This window comes from Strongylocentrotus purpuratus, unplaced genomic scaffold, assembly GCF_000002235.5.
Source record: "Strongylocentrotus purpuratus isolate Spur 01 unplaced genomic scaffold, Spur_5.0 spur5_scaffold_18, whole genome shotgun sequence".
NCBI lineage: Eukaryota > Metazoa > Echinodermata > Echinoidea > Camarodonta > Strongylocentrotidae > Strongylocentrotus > Strongylocentrotus purpuratus.
Genome location: NW_022145603.1, coordinates 27,483,482 through 27,503,409, shown reverse-complemented (window position 1 = coordinate 27,503,409; position 19,928 = coordinate 27,483,482). Strand labels below are relative to the sequence as shown.

At 37.4% G+C, this 19,928-nt stretch overlaps 1 long non-coding RNA gene across 1 annotated transcript; it reads right to left on the bottom strand.

The window, feature by feature from the left end:
- Positions 1-12,134: 12,134 nt before the first annotated feature.
- LOC753009 lies at positions 12,135-15,984 on the bottom strand. Its single transcript, XR_143726.3, has 4 exons — positions 15,910-15,984; positions 15,209-15,398; positions 13,607-13,672; positions 12,135-12,330 (listed from the first exon to the last, which is right to left on the bottom strand). It is a non-coding gene; the product is annotated as an uncharacterized LOC753009 (long non-coding RNA).
- Between the last annotated feature and the right edge of the window lie 3,944 nt (positions 15,985-19,928).

The window sequence follows — 19,928 nt, the reverse complement described above, 5'->3', positions numbered from 1 at the left end:
TAGTGGATCTTAATGCGGGACTGCACTACTTGTAGCTACCTGCGCCCTCTATATAGCAAACAATGTCTAAGCGGTACACGTCGGTCCCCAAAGATCCTCTTTTTCTTCTGTTAATTGAGAGCTGATTTGATGACATAACCACCTGTCAGTAACCGCGCAGGGAGGTCTAATCCCTCCTGGCCAAACAGGCTTTAAACAATTAAGTGATTGGTTATATTTGGTTGATGTAAAGACAGTCAAACTTCGGTTTTTGTTTTCCTTGGTTGGCCTTTTCTCAGAATGAGGTTGAAGACAATACAAAATTAAGATATGTCCTTGAGTGCTTAAAATGCACTTTAACTTTCTGCTCTTAAAACAAGTTCTAAACTCGATCATTAAATGTTATACAAATAATGAATGGTTATGAGTTCAATAGTGCGAATATTTTCATGAGTTGAAAGATTAACATTCTATTCAACGAGGCGTCAGCCGAGTTGAATAGAATCAACGTTAATCTTTCAACGAATGAAAATATTCGCACCATTGAATGAATGAAAAACATTCATTATTTGTTTTATACAACATCGAAGAAGATCTAATAGAACGTTAATCAACAAATTATGCTTTACTCCTTATATCAAAGATAAATTAAAGTTGGAGTCAAGCCTTCTCGATTACATTCAGATTGCCTGCGCGTCAGATACACGCAGGGATACGCGCGCGCACGGCTGAGAGGAACGCAGGCTGCATATAACCAAAATTGCACGGCGCATATAACCAAAAATGCACGACCGTGCAATATAACATCTATTGAATATCATGTGACCACCAATCCTCCAATCAAATGACAAGGATCCCCGTAGGTGTTGTATAAAACGTAATAGTTAATTGTATTAAAATGTTTAGCATGTCAGAAATCCCATGTATTCTGGCAATATAGTAGAAGAATAATAACATTTATACAACACCTACGGGGATCCTTGTCATTTGATTGGAGGATTGGTGGTCACATGATATTCAATAGATGTTATATTGCACGGTCGTGCATTTTTGGTTATATGCGCCGTGCAATTTTGGTTATATGCAGCCTGCGTTCCTCTCAGCCGTGCGCGCGCGTATCCCTGCGTGTATCTGACGCGCAGGCAATCTGAATGTAATCGAGAAGGCTTGACTCCAACTTTAATTTATCTTTGATATAAGGAGTAAAGCATAATTTGTTGATTAACGTTCTATTAGATCTTCTTCGATGTTGTATAAAACAAATAATGAATGTTTTTCATTCATTCAATGGTGCGAATATTTTCATTCGTTGAAAGATTAACGTTGATTCTATTCAACTCGGCTGACGCCTCGTTGAATAGAATGTTAATCTTTCAACTCATGAAAATATTCGCACTATTGAACTCATAACCATTCATTATTTGTATAATAACCATCAATGTTAATTTATTTTAATCTGTATTGTTGAACGATGTCTTAAGTGCATTTTATTAGAAATTGCATTGTGTAGATCCCCGTGTAAACATCTACAGAAGAAAAAAATATCGTAAGAATTTGTGAGGAATCATACTTTGCCTCCTGATGTTATTGTTATAAAAGATTTATTTAGTAAATCATCATACTCACGTTTATCATGGATTTTTCCTACACTGCTTTCAACCATCATTGTTACATGATACTTGTTTGCTTTTATAATGAGTATTTATGATCATATTTTGTATTCATTATTAAAGATACTATGCCCTTTTGCAGCCAACGTCAAATTCTGTAGAACATTGCAGGGATTATGAATATGTCATGTATGTCTTATCTGTGAAATTTAAATGTTAGCAGTTTCCTAGTATTCAAATTATGCAAGGAAACCCGTTTACTTTCTAGACTTCATTGTCAGACACTATCGAGTAAGTGACTGACATCTTTTTATCTGTGGAAATAACATACATTAAATGAGCTGTAACAGGTACATAAGCATTAATTTGTCTACATCAATAACCCACTACTTGTAATGGCCAAAATTAAACTTATTGAATCTTTGTCCAGCTCAACGTACGATCATTCGGTACAATAGTATAAGAGTCATGAATATTTGCTCATGTGATTACAATCACTTAAGTCGATTCGACAACTAATGGTCGTTATTTTCCCACAAAAAAGCCATCTGCAAGCCCTTTCGTTTTGAGGGAAGTTCTATATTAGTATTGTCTTTTAATTGCCGTTGGAATTTAACCTATGCATTTTGTGTGTCCTGCAAATGGGACATAGTACCTTTAAGATGCTACCATTCTTTCTTAGAATCTTTTACCTAATCAGATCGATAAGATACAGTGTAGTTTAACCTCATTTTTGTTTGTGTGTTTGTCTTGTATTGATTTTGTGTATTTTGTCATTCTATTTTCTTTTCTATTTTTTACCTATTTTCTCTCTCTTGCTATATATTTTATTTTATTTACCAAATATATAAACATATAAATTACAACATAAATGATAAGATTAACAAATAACATAGGATGTATCGCCCTGCTCAGCTGTGCCAGTGCATTACAGCTGTTCTACCGAGGGGTCCAGTTTACAATGCAAAGCAAACGAGAGAAAATATATATGTATATATCCCCTTCTGTGTCTTCATTTCGTTTTCTCGTTCTCCTTTTCCTATCCCTCGCCCTACTCTACCATTTCTCTGTCTCTGTCTCTCTGTCTCTCTCTCCCATACTCTTTCTGTCTCTCTCTCTCATACATTTTTTTCTCTCTCTCTTACTCTCTCTCTCTCTTTCTCTCTATCTTCTTCTTCTTATCTTCATTTCGCTTTCTCTTTCTTATTTCCCTCTCGATAGCCCTACTCCACAAACTCTCTCTCACAAACACGCAAACTTGCCCGAGCCCACACTCACCCACACACATACACACACAAACACACACACAAACAAATAATCTCTCTCTCCCTCTCTAGGTTAGCGGTTCATATTGGTCTCCTCTATTCTCTGGCTATTCCATGCCCCTCCTTTAAAGCCCATCCGTACTAGTGTACCGGAGGGATTAGACCACACTGCAAGGTCACTGACAGGTGGTTATCTCATCAAATCAGCTCTCAAGTAACATAAGAAAAAGAGGATCACGGGGACCAATGGTCAACGATTAGGCATTGTTTGTAATATAGAGGACGCAAGTAGCTATAAGTAGTACAGTGGGGCTTTAATACCGACTCCACACCGACAACTTGAAATAGCCAGCGTTTCACGAAACCTTCATTACGTATCACGCATCACACCTCATGAGTCACTTTAACAAGAAACCGGTAGCAATTGTATGTGATGTTCAGGAGTTTAATTTTGTTTAACTATATCTATTTTCTTTCATTGCGCAATGATAAACATGCAAACGTGGACACGAAGTTAAGCAACCGCCTGCAGGGGTCTTGGAGTAGAGGTCAAAACATGGGTCGGGACAACAGTATGGCATCCGGGTCTTCTGTCATTTCATCTAAATACCATCGCCATTGCCAGCACCTGTATGAATTTGAAAGAAGAAATTAAGAAATTAACGGTTCACAAATCTTGTAGCAAGACCGTAGTTCTTTAAAGCCACACTGTACTAAAACACTACCGCAAAATAGCGCCATCTCAGGCCGGCTGTAGCAGTATGGTCCCGAAACCCGCTGCTTCCGTAGTTATAACTACCTTTAAATTGAAATAGATTGAGACAAACTTAATGCAAACACCCAGCACTCTATACAGGATTTACAATCGCCATCATTATTCGATCTCGGAAACTGCGGAAAAGAGATTTTCATATGAAAAGGTTTGCTTGGATTTTTCTCATACAAGAAGTTGACCATAAACTAACTCCCAAACATTCTTGAGTGCAGGGGGTCACGGGCCACAAGTTTCATCGGCCTGGTAGTTTCATCGGGCAGGTAGTTCCATTATGTGAATAGGTAAATTCCTACACAAATATACAACCAATCAAAACAAGTTTAGTACCAGATTCATTAGCCGCTCATCCCAAAGCCTCCTGACCACAATCATGGAACGAGTGAGGGGTTGCAAGAGCTGCCGAAGGGCAATTGAAACTCGCTATTTTGCTTTTCTCCGACGCAAATAGAGACGACATTGAGCTAGATTACTATGTTTTTCAGACAAAAGTACAGAGAATGTGCCATATTATTTATTAAATTATACTTTTTGACAGGTTACCTAAGTGATTTCCGGGCACCCACATGCTGGAAAGAAACGCACTTTTTAGAGAACCTCTCGTTTCCATACATAAATGATTCTTTGTTCTTTGCACGCAAGTCGGATTGAGCGGATGATACAACGTTTCCACATGTTGAAAGTAAAAGTTGAAGATGCGCAAATAAATTCATAACCCGACGCACACAGAAAGAAAGAAAAAAAAATGTAGTTGAATAGCAAATAACTGTGAAATCCTTTTGAGATTCCCCTGCCACAAACTAAAATGAAATATATAATAAATATGCCTCTTTCGGGGGACTTTCCGCTTGGTACCGATTTCATTGTTAATAATAAAAATGATAATAGTATCAATATTTATAAGACAGATAACAATAATTAAAGAAATTAATTGCCAAGACTTTTCTCTATTTGTACGTTTTAGCGACGTGTGCGCCCGCTCGCACACTAGAGTGATATACTGTATACAAGAGAATTGCGCACGTATATTCGTGGAGAATGGTGGATTCGTGGAGTGAGCATGCGCAAGAACTCAAAGGTAAATTAATTTTAAAAAACGACCCTAATCTGGTCTATTGCTTGCATGACCAGAACGCAACTTCAACTCACCAGTGCAGTATACAATGTTGCCAGTCCTTCGGTGGCATGTGCACTCTTGTCCGTACTTGACACAGGCTGTTAAAAAAACAAAACCAGAAACAAATAATCATTTTTGAGTATGAATGTGTTCCCCCCCCCCCCCAAGATTTGTAGGGTCCCCCTTTTCACAAGACATTTTCTATACAACAACAGCCACGTTTATTGCTTGCGGGCAATGACATCAAATAATTTCTTCTTTTTTCTCAGTTATAATTTCATTTGATGGAAAGAACGAAGTGAAATAGTGCAAAGACGTTTAAGTGCTATAATAACACATTTGGTGATGCAAAATGTTTTCTTAAAGGTAAAGACCAGTATTGGAAACGCCCCAATTTCAAAAAATGAAATGGAAGCTCTCATTACCAATCATGTGAAAGAATATGTTTTGACTAATACATGATGATAAAAAACTTGCCGGGAAACCGCCTACTAATTCATATATTTGGTAAATTTGTTTCTCTCATGGTCTGTGAGAGATATAGGGTAGTCCCATGTACTTCTTTCTGTGTATAGTGCTTGTAACTTTACGAAGAATGGGCCAAATTTCTTATCATTTTGATGATTCCAGAACCTTGCAGATGCTAGAGGCTAGATGATCAACCTTTTCTGATCGATTCCACAACGTTTCTTTCACAATGCAATCGCATGACCATAACTGGTCTTTACCTTTAAGGTAATTCAAATAGGTTTGAAGAGTATCAAAATGTTCCAAGTAAATGAAATTCTGAGAAGGTTTAATGTGCAATATATTTTCCTTTACGTTGAATTAAAAATCCATTTCTAAATTCATGAAGAAAGCGTAAATCATACTTGTTATTTTTTTTTTCTCAATAGTTTGTCATCATTTATCAGTTGTTTTAACGAATAATTTACTACCTAAACACCTTTATTTTGCCTATTTTCTTTCCTTCTGCCACAGTATCTGTGTTATAACTTGCAAATTATTGGGACCATCAACATGTCAAACCTCAAGATGGTCCCTATTGTTCTTCTTACGTTGTAAGAAATTATTAATGTATTTTACCCTTGAAATGCTTTGCACACCCAAAATAAGAATCGTGTGTTCACTGAAGTGACTCCTACGATAGTGAAAGTCTATTGAAAGTAGAGTTAAAATTCACATTCTTATCCTTTCAGAGAGCACTTTAAAATACGTAAATGTTCACTCCTAAACAAGGGATCACTAATTAAATGCACTGTTTTCTCTTATAGGAGAGTATCTTTCAATGTTTCCATGGTGTTTGTTTAAATTACAGAATTAATGAAGACTGAAGTGAATACTTACACTTGTACTTCTTCAGGTTCTGCCCCCTTTTCTCAGCCCACATGGCGACATCGTTGTCGTCATCGTCTTCCATCTCGTAGGCGAAGGCGGCAACGATGAGGACCGCGGCAAGAGCAAGGTACATAGCCTTAGTCATCTTTGAATTTGATTGGTGAGTCTGAAAGAAAATTATGACTAATGATCCCTAATATGACTCGAATATGAGAGGCTTCCCATCGTCTGCAGTAAGAAAGTATAGCTTAAAATACACGAACATCTTTCATCTTATAGGTAAGCTTACTTTCTTCCTTTTTTCATGATAAATCTTTTTTCAAGTTCAATATTCTGTTGTTACTTAATTTTAGGTTCAGAATAAGCAAATTTCGCGACCACATTTTTCCAGAAAAGGGTCAATTAAACTGATCACTATCAGCGCAGGTGGGCATACATATTATCAAAGATCATGTTTATTTCCACTAGGTCCCTCCCCCTCCCACACATACTAGATAGCAAATGAATAAATGATTAGGTGATTAAGAGAATGTAGGCGTTGTGGCGTGCGCCTGCAATCCAGCTAACAGTGGAAATTACAACCTGATTCAGGCAAGGACGCAGGTTCGAAACTGAGTCACATCTTTCGGATGGTGGCGTTTAAAGGTCGGTCCCCAGACGTAAATAATCATATCTGTTTGATACACGACTGTAAAAGCCCAATACACACACACATGGATCATAGATAAATGAATAATCGCATTGATAAATAAACAAATAAAATATACTTTTTTGTATTAACTAACTCAGGTATATACAAAAAGAAGGAATAAACAAAAAAGAAATAAATAACTGGAAAAATAAAAGTAGATAAATTTATAGTTTATTACCCATTCGATGAAATCAAAAAGAATGTTTTCACTTACCGAGAGTAGATATCACAACTGTAACGTTAGACTGTCTGTCGAATCAGCGTTGTGTTAATCCATGTCCTTTCTCCAGTATTTATCGTGTTTGAGTTGTTGTGGATGGGTGCTTTCCTTCACCCCCCTGCATGTTTTGAAATTAATTTACAAATGCTCTTCGGAAATGACTACTCAGAACATCAAATAAACCACCCGCTGTGTGAAATTAGATCATAATATATCAGTCTTTCATGAACCCATCTTTAAGAAAACACAGAAAACAAACAGTTATGGACTCGCTCTGCTGCACGGACATGACCTGAGGGGCGTTCGTTATTTCAACTAATAAACTCCACTTTTAAATCGTACTTTTTAATAATCAATGATATCAATGAAGTGTAGAAACAAAGAATAAACAAAGCTTTCAATAATATTGAAAGGCACAAAAAAAACCTGCCAAACTGCCATGTATTTATATATCTTTATGTATGTGACTTCTCTCTCTCTCTCTCGCTCTCTCTCTCATCCAATCATCTATCTCTTCCTTATTTCTCTCTCTCCTCTCTCTCTCTCTCTTTCTCTCTCTCTCTCTCTCTCTCTCTCGCTCTCTCCTTCTCTCAATAATAAGCTTGTTTTGTGTCTTTACTACAACAAATACAAAGAGACTACAGATAAATCCTATTGAACACTTGGTCCGGTAATACAAAAAATCAAAGAGTTTCAATATCAGGGAGAATCAAGGGCACTTGCCATTTATTTGAAAAAGGTTCACTTCGCCCCTCCTGGCAGATGTTATATCAACAACAAGTAAAGCAGCCTCACTAGTAACACGTTAGAAACTATTATACACATCTAAGTCGAGAAACGCTCAAAGTGTTGACATAATCTCAAAGACTTTACTTTTCATAAATAATTTTGGGCGATGCTCCCCATCCCCCTTCCACTATATCGCAAGCCAGAGCCCTTTTTACTAGAAGTATACGGCTAACAGTAAGTTGAAATGTGTATCCTTCTTGAGGGTAAAGTCTTGTAACGTAACTATAGGTCTCCTTACTAATGGTTCATAATCAGTCAAAATAGTTTGCCCGTTCTGAAGCCAATCACTGGATACGCCGTTAATCAATAGGTAGAAAAAGTGACGATTAGTATGTGTAAGATTAAAAAGTTTCGACATCCTAAAAAAATGTCTTCATGTCTCAGAATCTCCTTCAGTTCACTTGCGAAGCTCACTTGTAGGTGATCTCTGTTAAAGCGTGATGCGTTACAATGTCCCGCTATCTTCGAAATGAAATTATTCGCTGTCAAAACTAATCGTCCATTAGTATCAATGTATCATCTATGTAAAAATGTTGGTCTTGGATCGGTGAGCTGCTGTGGAATTAGCAGTGGTGTATCCAGGGGGAGGGGGGGGGGGCACAGGTGCTCTTTCAGCTTGCAGATTGTCCCCGCCATTAATCCTGCCACAGTTGCTGGTTTCATTGTCATATTATTTTCTGTCATCCCTGTAGCCGCGAAGTTTCTATCCGTTTCGCAAGCACATTTTTCCATCGCCTACATGTAATGCTTGTTGCTTCCAGTTTGCAAAATATCCCAGTGGCGGACCTGTGGGGGGATGGGGGAGGGGTACGGGGGTTTAACCCCCCCCCCCCTTGGGCTGCCAAGTGAAAATGTGATGTGAATAGTAAAACGCCATCATGTGTCCAGACCCACACAGTATCCGTATCGTCATCGGGTCAAACCCCCCTTAAACTAATACTTGATTTAAAAAGACGTTATCTTGCACTGCTTTTTATGGTCTCCATTGTGTTAGTAGATGCCAGGAAAACATCACTTAGGGGGTTCAAAATAGCAACAACAAAAATCGCCTCGCCGCTACGCGGCTGATGCTCCGCATCGTCATTGGGTCGAACCCCCTCAAACTGTTATTTGATTTAAAAAGACGTTATCATGAACTGCTGTTTATGGTCTCCATTGTGTTAGTAGATGCCAGGAAAATATTACTTACGGGGGTTCAAAATAGCAACAACAAAAAAATTGCCTCGCCACTTCGCGGCTCGTGGACGATGGTCCTTGTCGTCCTTGGGTCACCCCCCCCCCCCCCCTTAGCAAAAAGCCAGATCCCATCATCTACCCCTGGATCCCTACTCTTTGAGGGGGTAGGAAAAGGCAATTTTACGTCATATTACTCCAGGAAGTGCCTGAAAATGCACCTAATGTAGTTCTAAAATTGCAAATGCTTCCTACCTAACCCTCCCAGACCCACCCCAGCTTGGTCGCTCCGCTCCCTTGCCGCTGACGCCTCGCTCCATCGTTTTTCGTTTTTCATATATTTCACCCCATGCGATTTTGTGCCCCCCCCCCCCCCCAAGTAAGAAACTCCTGGATCCGCCACTGATTAGGTTATGATGTTGTTGGTTTTCTTAATTGAAAACATTATTTTTTAGAATTTTTGACTCCCTATAGAGAGAAAGATAAAAGTATTTGATAGATTAAGCGACTGATGGTTTGTAAAGCATTATGTATTTTTGATGCTGATACTGATCCCGTCTCTTAAAGTAAACTTAAAATATGATGGTTTTTCTTTCTTCAAAACAACTAATCTAACACGACTGCTCTAATAGAGGTTGGCCATTTATTGTTCATGTTTCCAATTGAAAACACTGTAGACGGATGACCTATAATGGTTGTTATAGCCCTCATACGCGCGCGCACACACACACACACACACACACACACACACACACACTCACGCACACACACACACACACACATATTTATTACCTGCCTGTTCGCACACCACGAGACGTTCACCCAAAGAATCAGGGCAGCGCTTCACGAAACCGTCAGAAGTACAAGTTCATCGGCATCCCATTATTAGATTCATTACACAGGTAATACATGTATTAAAAAAGCTGATGGTACGCCACACATTTCGAAGTTATATTACGCTATAACGCTTAATTGAACACCTACAAATCTGAAGCTTCAATTTGACATGTGTATAACCAAAAGGTTGGCAATCAAATAAGTTGTAAGTATTGTTTTGATTTTGATGAGTGGATTGTCTCGGTTTCAGTTTTAATTTCATTTCCAACAGAACAATCCATAAAATAATTATGAGAAAGAGTCGATCCGAAAAAAAATTACATTGATTTAAAGCATTTTGCATATTAATAATCGAATGTATACATTTGCTGTAAATAATGTGCGCTTTTCTAAAGAAAAAGTGTGGAAATGGAGGGATTTATTGAGAAGCAGGTACCCGTTTACAAAGCCTTTTTTCAATGACAAATGACAAAAATCAGTGACAAATCTGCTGATAACCAATCAGAAGCATGGATTTCAGTAGCTTATAACAAAAACTGTCATTTGTCACTGATGACAATTTTTGAGAAACGCCCCCCCCCCCCCCCCTGGGCTTGTAGAACGGGATCCCTCATATAAATACATATACATTTACAAAATGAAATGACAACAAATATATCATTAATCTGTAAGTGGGGAGTGATAATTTGATTATAAATCCATAATTTGACAAACTTATAACAACATGCATATTCTACATCCTGGTGATGATGACGATGATCATGATACTGATGGTGATAGTGATGATGATGATGACGATGATGTTGATAATAATGATGATCAAGATGATAATGATGGTGATGATAATAATTATGATGTTGTTGTTGTTGATGACGATTATGATGGTGACGACGACGCAGACGATGTAATCAAAATTACAATGATTCTGCAACTGCTGCTGCTGCTGTAGATGAAGGTGATAATGATAACAATGATGGTGATGGTAACAATAATGAAGATGATGATTTCATATAGAGATTAGATGAATGTCAGGTTGGGAGGGGGCACACTACACCACTCATCAATAGCCCAGTCAGATGAAAGTAAGCATATTCCTCGGAATTCGCTATTTCATGGTATATCGCTTCAAGATCTTGACTCCCTTCAACCCCTCCAAAATTTAAAGCAACACGGCTCATTCATTGCAAACCAAAATGTGTCTGTGTCTCCCTTTTCGTTAGCGATTTCACTGGCTTCGCGTTAACAATCGAAACATACGTAGGACCTTAATTCTCGCTTACAAGTGTCTCAATAATCGAGGCCCAGCATATCTAGGTGATCTACTCCATGCGCAAACATCCATGCATAATACACGATCAGGCAGTATTAATACGCATACCATCCTCGAGCCAGTAAACAGATAGGTGATAGGGCCTTTTCAGTCATTTCCGAAAAAACTTGGAACTCCTTACCCCTGCACTAGTTGCCATACTATCATAGCTTCCAAAAAGTATTTGAAAACACATCTCTTCTAATTTGTTTTAATATTCCTCTTTGTTTGTAATTGATGTAAGCTTCGGATAACAATTTTCTCTTTCTGTGCTTATTTGTAAGTATTACTTGTGCATTGTCATTGTCATTCTTTTTTCTTTTCTATTTGTTACCTCTTTTCTCTCTCTTGCTATACATTTTATTTTATTTTATTTTATTTACCAAATATATAAATATATAAATTACAACATAAATAATAAGATTAACAAATAACATGGGATGGATCGCCCTGCTCAGCTGTGCCAGTGCATTACAGCTGTTCTACCGAGGGGTCCAGTTTACAATGCAAAACAAACGAGAGAAAATATATATCCCCTTCTGTGTCTTCATTTCGCTTTCTCGTTTTCCTTTTCCTATCCCTCGTCCTACTCTACCATTTCTCTGTCTCTCTCTCTCTCTCTCTCTCTCTCTCTCATACTCTTTCTGTCTCTCTCTAATACATTTTTTTCTCTCTCTCTCTTACTCTCTCTCTCTCTCTCTCTCTTTCTCTCTATCTTCTTCTTCTTATCTTCATTTCGCTTTCTCTTTCTTATTTCCCTCTCGATAGCCCTACTCCACAAACTCTCTCTCACAAACACGCAAACTTGCCCGCGCGCACACACACACACAAACACAAACACACACACGCATAAATAATCTCTCTCTTTCCCTCTCTTTGTTTGCGGTTCATATTGGTCTCCTCTATTCTCTGGCTATTCCATGCCCCTCCACACCGACAACTTGAAATAGCCAGCGTTTCACAAAACCTTCATCACGTATCACGCATCACACCTCATGAGTCACTTTAACAAGAAACACATTAACAATTGTATGTGATATTCAGGAGTTTATTTTGTTTAACCATATCTATTTTCTTTCATTGCGCAATGATAGACATGCAGACATAAACACGAAGTTAAGCAACCGCCTGCAGGAGTCTTGGAGTGGAGGTCGAAGCATGGGTCGGGTGAACAGTGTGACATCCGGGTCTGTTGTCATTTCATCTAAATACCATCGCCATTGCCAGCACCTGTATGAATTTGAAAGAAGAAATGAAAAAATTAACGGTTCACAAATCTTGTAGCAAGACCGTATTTCTTTAAGCCACACTATACTAGAAACACTACCGCAAAATAGCGCCATCTCAGGTCGGCTGTAGCAGTATGGTCCCGAAACTCGCTGCTCCCGTAGTTATAACTACCTTTAAATTGAAATAGATTGAGACAAACTTAATGCAAACACCCAGCACTCTATACAGGATTTACAATCGCCATCATTATTCGATCTCGGAAACTGCGGAAAAGGGATTTTCATATGGAAAGGTTTGCTTGGATTTTTCTCATAAAAGACGTTGACCATGAACTAACTCCCAAACATTCTTGAGTGCAGGGGGTCACGGACCACAAGTTTCATCGGCCTGGTAGTTTCATCGGGCAGGTAGTTCCATTATGTGAATGGGTAAATTCCTACACAAATATACAACCAATCAAAACAAGTTTAGTACCAGATTCATTAGCCGCTCATCCCAAAGCCGCTTGACCACAATCATGGAACGAGTGAGGGGTTGCAAGAGCTGCCGAAGGGCAATTGAAACTCGCTATTTTGCTCTTCTCCGACGCAAAAAGAGACGACATTAAGCTAGATTACTATGTTTTTCCAGACAAAAGTACAGAGAAAGTACCATATTTTGTTTAATATTATACTTTTTGAAAGGTTACCAAATGACTCCCGGGCACCCATATGCTGGAAAGAAACGCACTTTTTAGAAAACTTCTCTTTTCCATGCAAAAATGATTCTTTGTTCTTTGCACGCAAGTCAAATTGAGCGGATGATACAACGGTTCCATATGTGGAAAGTGAAGGTTGAAGATGCGCAAATAACTTCATAACCCCACGCACACAGAAAAAAAAACACGGAAATTGTAGTTAAATAGTAAATAACTGTGAAATCCTCTTGAGATTCCCCTGCCACAAACAAAAACGAAATATATAATAAATATGCCGCTTGGTACCGATTTCATTGTTAATAATAAAAATGATAAAAATATTAATATTTATAAGATAGATAACAATAATTAAAGAAATTAATTGCTAAGACTTTTCTCTATTTGTACGTTTTAGCGACGTGTGCGCCCGCTCGCACACTAGAGTGATATACTGTATACAAGAGAATTGCGCACGTATAATCGTGGAGAATGGTGGATTCGTGGGGTGAGCATGCGCAAGAACTCAAAGGTAAATTAATTTAAAAAAACGACCCTAATCTGGTCTATTGCTTGCATGACCAGAACGCAACTTCAACTCACCAGTGCAGTATACAATGTTGCCCGTCCTTCGGTGGCATGTGCACTCTTGTCCGTACTTGACACAGGCTGTTAAAACAACGAAACCAGAAACAAATATTCATTTTTGTGTATGCATGTATCCCCCCCCCCCCCCCAAAAAAAAAAAAAAAAAAACGTCCTACGAGATTTGTAGGGTCCCTCTTTTCACACAAAAATTTCTATACAACAACAGCTACGTGCATTGCTTGCGGGCAATGACATCAAATAATTTCTTCTTTTTCTCAGTTATAATTTCATTTGATGGAAAGAACAAAGTGAAATAGTGCAAAGACGTGTAAGTGCTATTATAACACATTTGGTTATGCGAAAATGTTTTCTTAAAGGTACTATGTCCCTTTTGCAGCCAACCTCAAATTCTGTAGAACTTTGCAGGAATTATGAATATGTCTTGTATGTTCTATCTGTGAAATTTAAACGTTAGCAGTGTCCTCATATTCAAATTATGCAAGGAAACCCGTTTACTTGCTAGACTTTACTGTCAGACACTATTGAGTGACTGATTGGCTTTTTTTCTTCTTTGGTAATAGCATACATGAAAAGAGTTGTAAAGGGTACATGAGCATTTGTCTTCATCAATAACCCACTTCTTGTGATGGCCAAGATTAAACTGATTGAATCTTTGTGCAGCATAAAACGTATGACAATTCGGTACAATTGTCTGAAAATCAAAACTATTACTTTTGGGCTCTATAGCCCTAAAGTCGATTTGACAACTAACAGTCGTTATTTTCCCACTTGAAGACATTTTCAAGCGACACCTTTTTAGGGAAGTTCTAAATTAGTATTATCTTTCAAATGCAGTTGAAATTTAACTTTATCATTTGTTGGCCTGCAAATGGGACATAGTACCTTTAAGGTAATTCAAAAAGGTTTGAAGAGTATCAAAAAGTTCCAAGTAAATGAACTTCTGGGAAGGTTTGATGTGCAATATATTTTCCTCTACGTTGAATTAAAATTCCATTTGTAGATTCATAAAGAAAGCGTAAATCATACTTGTTATCTTTTTATCTATAGTTTTTCATCATTTATCAGTTGTTTTAACGACTAATTTAATACACAAACACCTTTATTTTGCCTATGTTCTTTTCTTTTGGCACATTATCTATGTTATAACTTGCAAATTATTGGGACCATCAACATGTCAAGCCTCAAGATGGTCCCTCTTGTTCTTCTTATTTTGTAAGAAATTATTTAGTGTACCTTGTATTTTACCCTTGAAATGCTTTGCACACCCAAAATAACCCAAAAATCGTGTGATCACTGAAGTGACTCCTACGATAGTGAAAGTAGAGTTAACCCGTTGGCTACTGATTTATCTTATTCCCATAGGCTTAACACAGGAACCACCAGGTTCCAGTAAACAATGGGTTAAAATTCACATTCTTCTCCTTTCAGAGAGCACTTTAAAATGCATGAATGTTCACTCCTAAACACAAGGGATCACTAACATGACTCCCGGGGGAGTGAAAATGCACTGTTTTCTCTTATAGGAGAGTATCTTTCAATGTTTCCATGGTGTTTGTTTAAACTAAAGAATTAATGAAGACTAAAGTGAATACTTACACTTGTACTTCTTCAGGTTCTGCCCCCTCTTCTCGGCCCACAGGTATTCATGTACCTCGGGCATCCTCTTCATCATGGCGACATCGTTGTCGTCATCGTCTTCCATCTCGAAGGCGAAGGCGGCAACGATGAGGACCGCGGCAAGAGCAAGGTACATAGCCTTAGTCATCTTTGAATTTGATTGGTGAGTCTGAAAGAAAATTATGACTAATGATCCCTCATATGACTCGAATATGAGAGACTTCCCATCGTCTGCAGTAAGAAAGTATAGCTTAAAATACACGAACATCTTTCATCTTATAGGTAGGCTTACTTTCTTCCTTTTTTCATGATAAATCTTTTTCAAGTTCAATATTCTGTTGTCAGAATAAGCAAATTTCGCGACCACATTTTGCATAAAAGGGTACATATCATCAAAGATCATGTTTATTTTCTCTAGGTCCCTCCCCCTCCCACACACACTAGATAGCAATTGAATAAATGATTAGATGATTAAGAGGATAAAAGATAAAAGAATAAACGAATTCATAAATAAACAAATAAGTATACTTTTTTAAATTAACTAACTCAGGTATTCAAAAAAAAGGAATAAACAAAAAATAAATAAATTACTGGAAAAAAATAAAAAGTAGATTCATCTATAGTTTATTACACATTCGTCGAATTTCTTTGATCAAATCAAAAATAATGTTTTCACTTACCGAGAGTAGATATCACAACTGTAACCTTAGACTGTCTGTCGAATCAGCGTTGTGTTAATCCATGTCCTTTCTCCAGTATTTATCGTGTTTGAGTTGTTGTGGATGGGTGCTTTCCTTCACCCCCTGCATGTTTTGAAATTAATTTACAAATGCTCTTCGGAAATGACTACTCAGAACATCAAATAAACCACCCGCTGTGTGAAATTAGATCATAATATATCAGTCTTTCATGAACCCATCTTTAAGAAGGAGAAAACAAACAGTTGTGGACTCGCTCTGCTGCAGGGACATGACCTGAGGGGCGTTCATTATTTAAATTAATAAACTCCACTTTAAAATCGTACTTTTTAATAATCAATGATATCAGTGTAGAAACAAAGAATAAACAAAGCTTTCAATTGAAAGGCCGAAAAACCCTGCCAAACTGCCATGTATGTGTATATCATTGTGTATGTGACTTCTCTCTCTCTCTATCTCTTTCTCTTTCTCTCTCTCTCTCTCTCTCTCTCTATATATATATATATATATATATATATATATATATATCATATGTTATAGCTCAATCCATATATCTCTACCCTCATAATTATGTTTCTCTCACTACTTCTCTGTCTTTTGTTTTCTTTCTCTCCAAAAATATATTCCTTCCTTTATTTATCTCTCACGCCCCTCCTTCTCTTCATCTCTCTTTTTCTTTCTCTCTCTCTTCACCATTCTCTCTCTCTCTCTCTTTCTCTCTCTCTCTTTCTCTCTCTCTCGCTCTCTCCTTCTCTCAATAATAAGCTTGTTTGTGTCTTTACTACAAAAAATACAAAGAGACTACAGATAAATCCTATTGAACACTTGGTCCGGTAATACAAAAAATCAAAGAGTTTCAATATCAGGGAGAATCAAGGGCACTTGCCAATTATTTCAAAAGGTTCACTTCGCCCCTCCTGGCAGATGTTATATCAACAACAAGTAAAGCAGCCTCACTAGTAACACGTTAGGAACTATTATACACATCTAAGTCGAGAAACGCTCAAAGTGTAGACACAATCGCAAAGACTTTACTTCTCATAAATAATTTTGGGCGATGTTCCCCATCCCGCCTTCCCGCTTTTATCGCAAGCCAGAGCTCTTTTTACTAGAAGTATACGGCTAACAGTAAGTTGAAATGTGTATCCTTCTTGAGGGTAAAGTCTTGTAACGTAAACTATAGGTCTCCTTACTAGTGGTTCATAATCAGTCGAAATAGTTTGCCCGTTCTGAAGCCAATCACTGGATACGCCGTTAATCAACAGGTAGAAAAAGTGACGATTAGTATGTGTAAGATTAAAAAGTTTCGACATCCTAAAAAAAATGTCTTCGTGTCTCAGAATCTACTTCAGTTCACTTGCAAAGTTCACTTGTAGGTGATCGTTATTAAAGCGTGGTGCGTTACAATATCCCGCTATTTTCTAAATGAAATTATTCGCCGTCAAAACTAATCGTCCATTAATGCCTGTATCATCAATATCAAGCTGTGGGTCTTGGGTGAATGATCTGTGGAATTAGGTCATGACATTATTGGTTTTCTTAATTGGAAACATTAACTAAGAAAGGGTTAACTCCATGAAGCAGAAAAAAATATTTAAAAAAAGAAAAGGTGTTGACTCCCTAGAGAGAAAGATAATACACTGTAGTATTTGATATATTTAAGCGACTGATGATTTGTATACCGTTATTTATTTTTTAATGCTGATACTGATTCCGTCTCTCAAATTAAACTTAAATGTGAAGGTTTTTCTTTCTTCAAATAAAAAATCTAAAACGACTGCTCTAGAGTTTGGCCATTTTATGTTCATGTTTTCAATTGAAAACACCGATGACCTGGGAGGTGTTTCACAAAGATCCTAAGTTGAATTTATCTCTTAGTTGGACTTAACAATTATGGAAAGCCGTAAGCATCTATGAAGATATTTGTAAAATTTATTTTAAAAGGCATAAAATGTTGATTCAAAGCAATCCTATTTTGTATTATCATGGTAGAGTTTATGTTTTGATGTGGAATTTATGAAAAGTCTAAATACTTCAAATTTTGTTTTTGAATATACTTTATTTTAAGGCTACAAATGGCTCTCCATAACTTTTAAGTCTAACTTAGAGTTAAGTTCGACTTAAAATCTTTGTGAAACACCCCCCCCCCCCCCCCACCGAAGTAGTTGATAACGCCCTTATGCGCGCGCACAAACACACACACGCACTCACACGCATTCCCTGCCTATTCGCACACCGTGAGACGTTCACTCTAAGAATATGGGCAGCGCTTCACGAAACCGTCATAAGTTCATCGGCATCCCATTATTAGATTCAATACACAGGTAATACATGTATTGAAAAAGCGGAGTGATATACCAAGCGTTTCGAAGTTTCGAAGCCTATATGGACACCTACAAATCTAAAGCTTCAATTTGACATGTGTATAACCAAAAAGTGGGCGATCAAATAAGTTGTAAGTATTATTTTGATTTCAATGAGTGGATTGTCTCAGTTTCAGTTTTAATTTCATTTCCAACAGAACAATCCATAAAAATAATTATGAGCAAAAGTCGATCCGAAAGGAAAAAAAATACATTGATTTAAAGCATTTTGCATATCAATAATCGAATGTATACATTTGCTGTAAATAATGTGTGCTTTTCTAAAGAAAAAGTGTGGAAATGGAGGGATTTATTGAGAAGCAGGGACCCGTTTCACAAAGCCTTTTTACAATTACAAATGACAAAAACCAGTGACAAATCTGCTGATAACCAATCAGAAGCAAGGATTTATGTAGCTTATAACAAAAAACTGTCATTTGTCACTAATGACAAGTTTTGTAAAAACGCCCCCCTGGGCTGGTGGAACAGGATCCCTCATATAAATACATATACATTTTAAAACTAAAATGACAACAAATATGTCATTAATCTGTAAGTGGGGAGTGATAATATGATTATAAATCTATAATTTAAAAAAACTTATAACAACATGCATATTCTACATCCGGATGATGATGACGATGATCATGATACTGATGGTGATAGTGATGATAACGATCAGGATACTGATGGTGATAGTGATGATGACGATCAAGATACTGATGATGTTGCTGATGATGAAGATGATGTCGATGATGTCGATGATGATGATGATGATGATAATTGTGACGACGACGCAGATGAATATGATTAAAATTCAATTATTCTGCAACTGCTGCTGCTTCTGCTGGTGATGGTAATGAAGATGATAATGATAACGATGAGGGTGATGGTAACAATAATGACGATAATGATTTCACACAGACATTAGATGGCTGTCAGTTTCACAATACCTTTGTATTTCTTCCTGTTTCGTAATAGATCACTCTAAGAAGATGGCTTTAAAATTACTGAAGATCTGTGGGATTGTAGCCTTCTTATCGATCGGTATGTAACACTCGAATAAAGCATTGTGATACCCTAGCCATAGTCGCTGTATAAATGTGTCTAATCATTAACTTTTTCATTTGTTTGGGAGGGGGCACGCTACACCAGTCATTAATAGCCCAGTCAGATGAAAGTAAGCAGACCCTTGAAATTCGCTTTTTCATGGTATATCGCTTCAAGATCTTGACTCCCCTCATTGGCTTTGATTTAATGATCGTATCATACGTAGGACCTTAATTCTCACTTACAAATGTCTCAATAATCAAGCCCTAGCATACCTAGGTGATCATACCTAACTGACTTTCAGCATACCTAACTGATTTTCTTATAAAATTGAAGATATTTATGGCGTATATATTCAATACTGAATGAACGCCATTAAACAATTACCTACAACAACAACAACAACAACAACAACCTGGGTGATCTACTTCATGCGCAAACATCCATGTATAAATCACGATCAGGCAGTACAAATACGCATACCATCCTCGAGCCAGTAAACAGATAGGCCTTTGCAGTCATTGCCCCCCCCCCCCAACAAACTTGGAACTCCATCCCCTTGTAATCAATAGTTGCCATAACAATTTT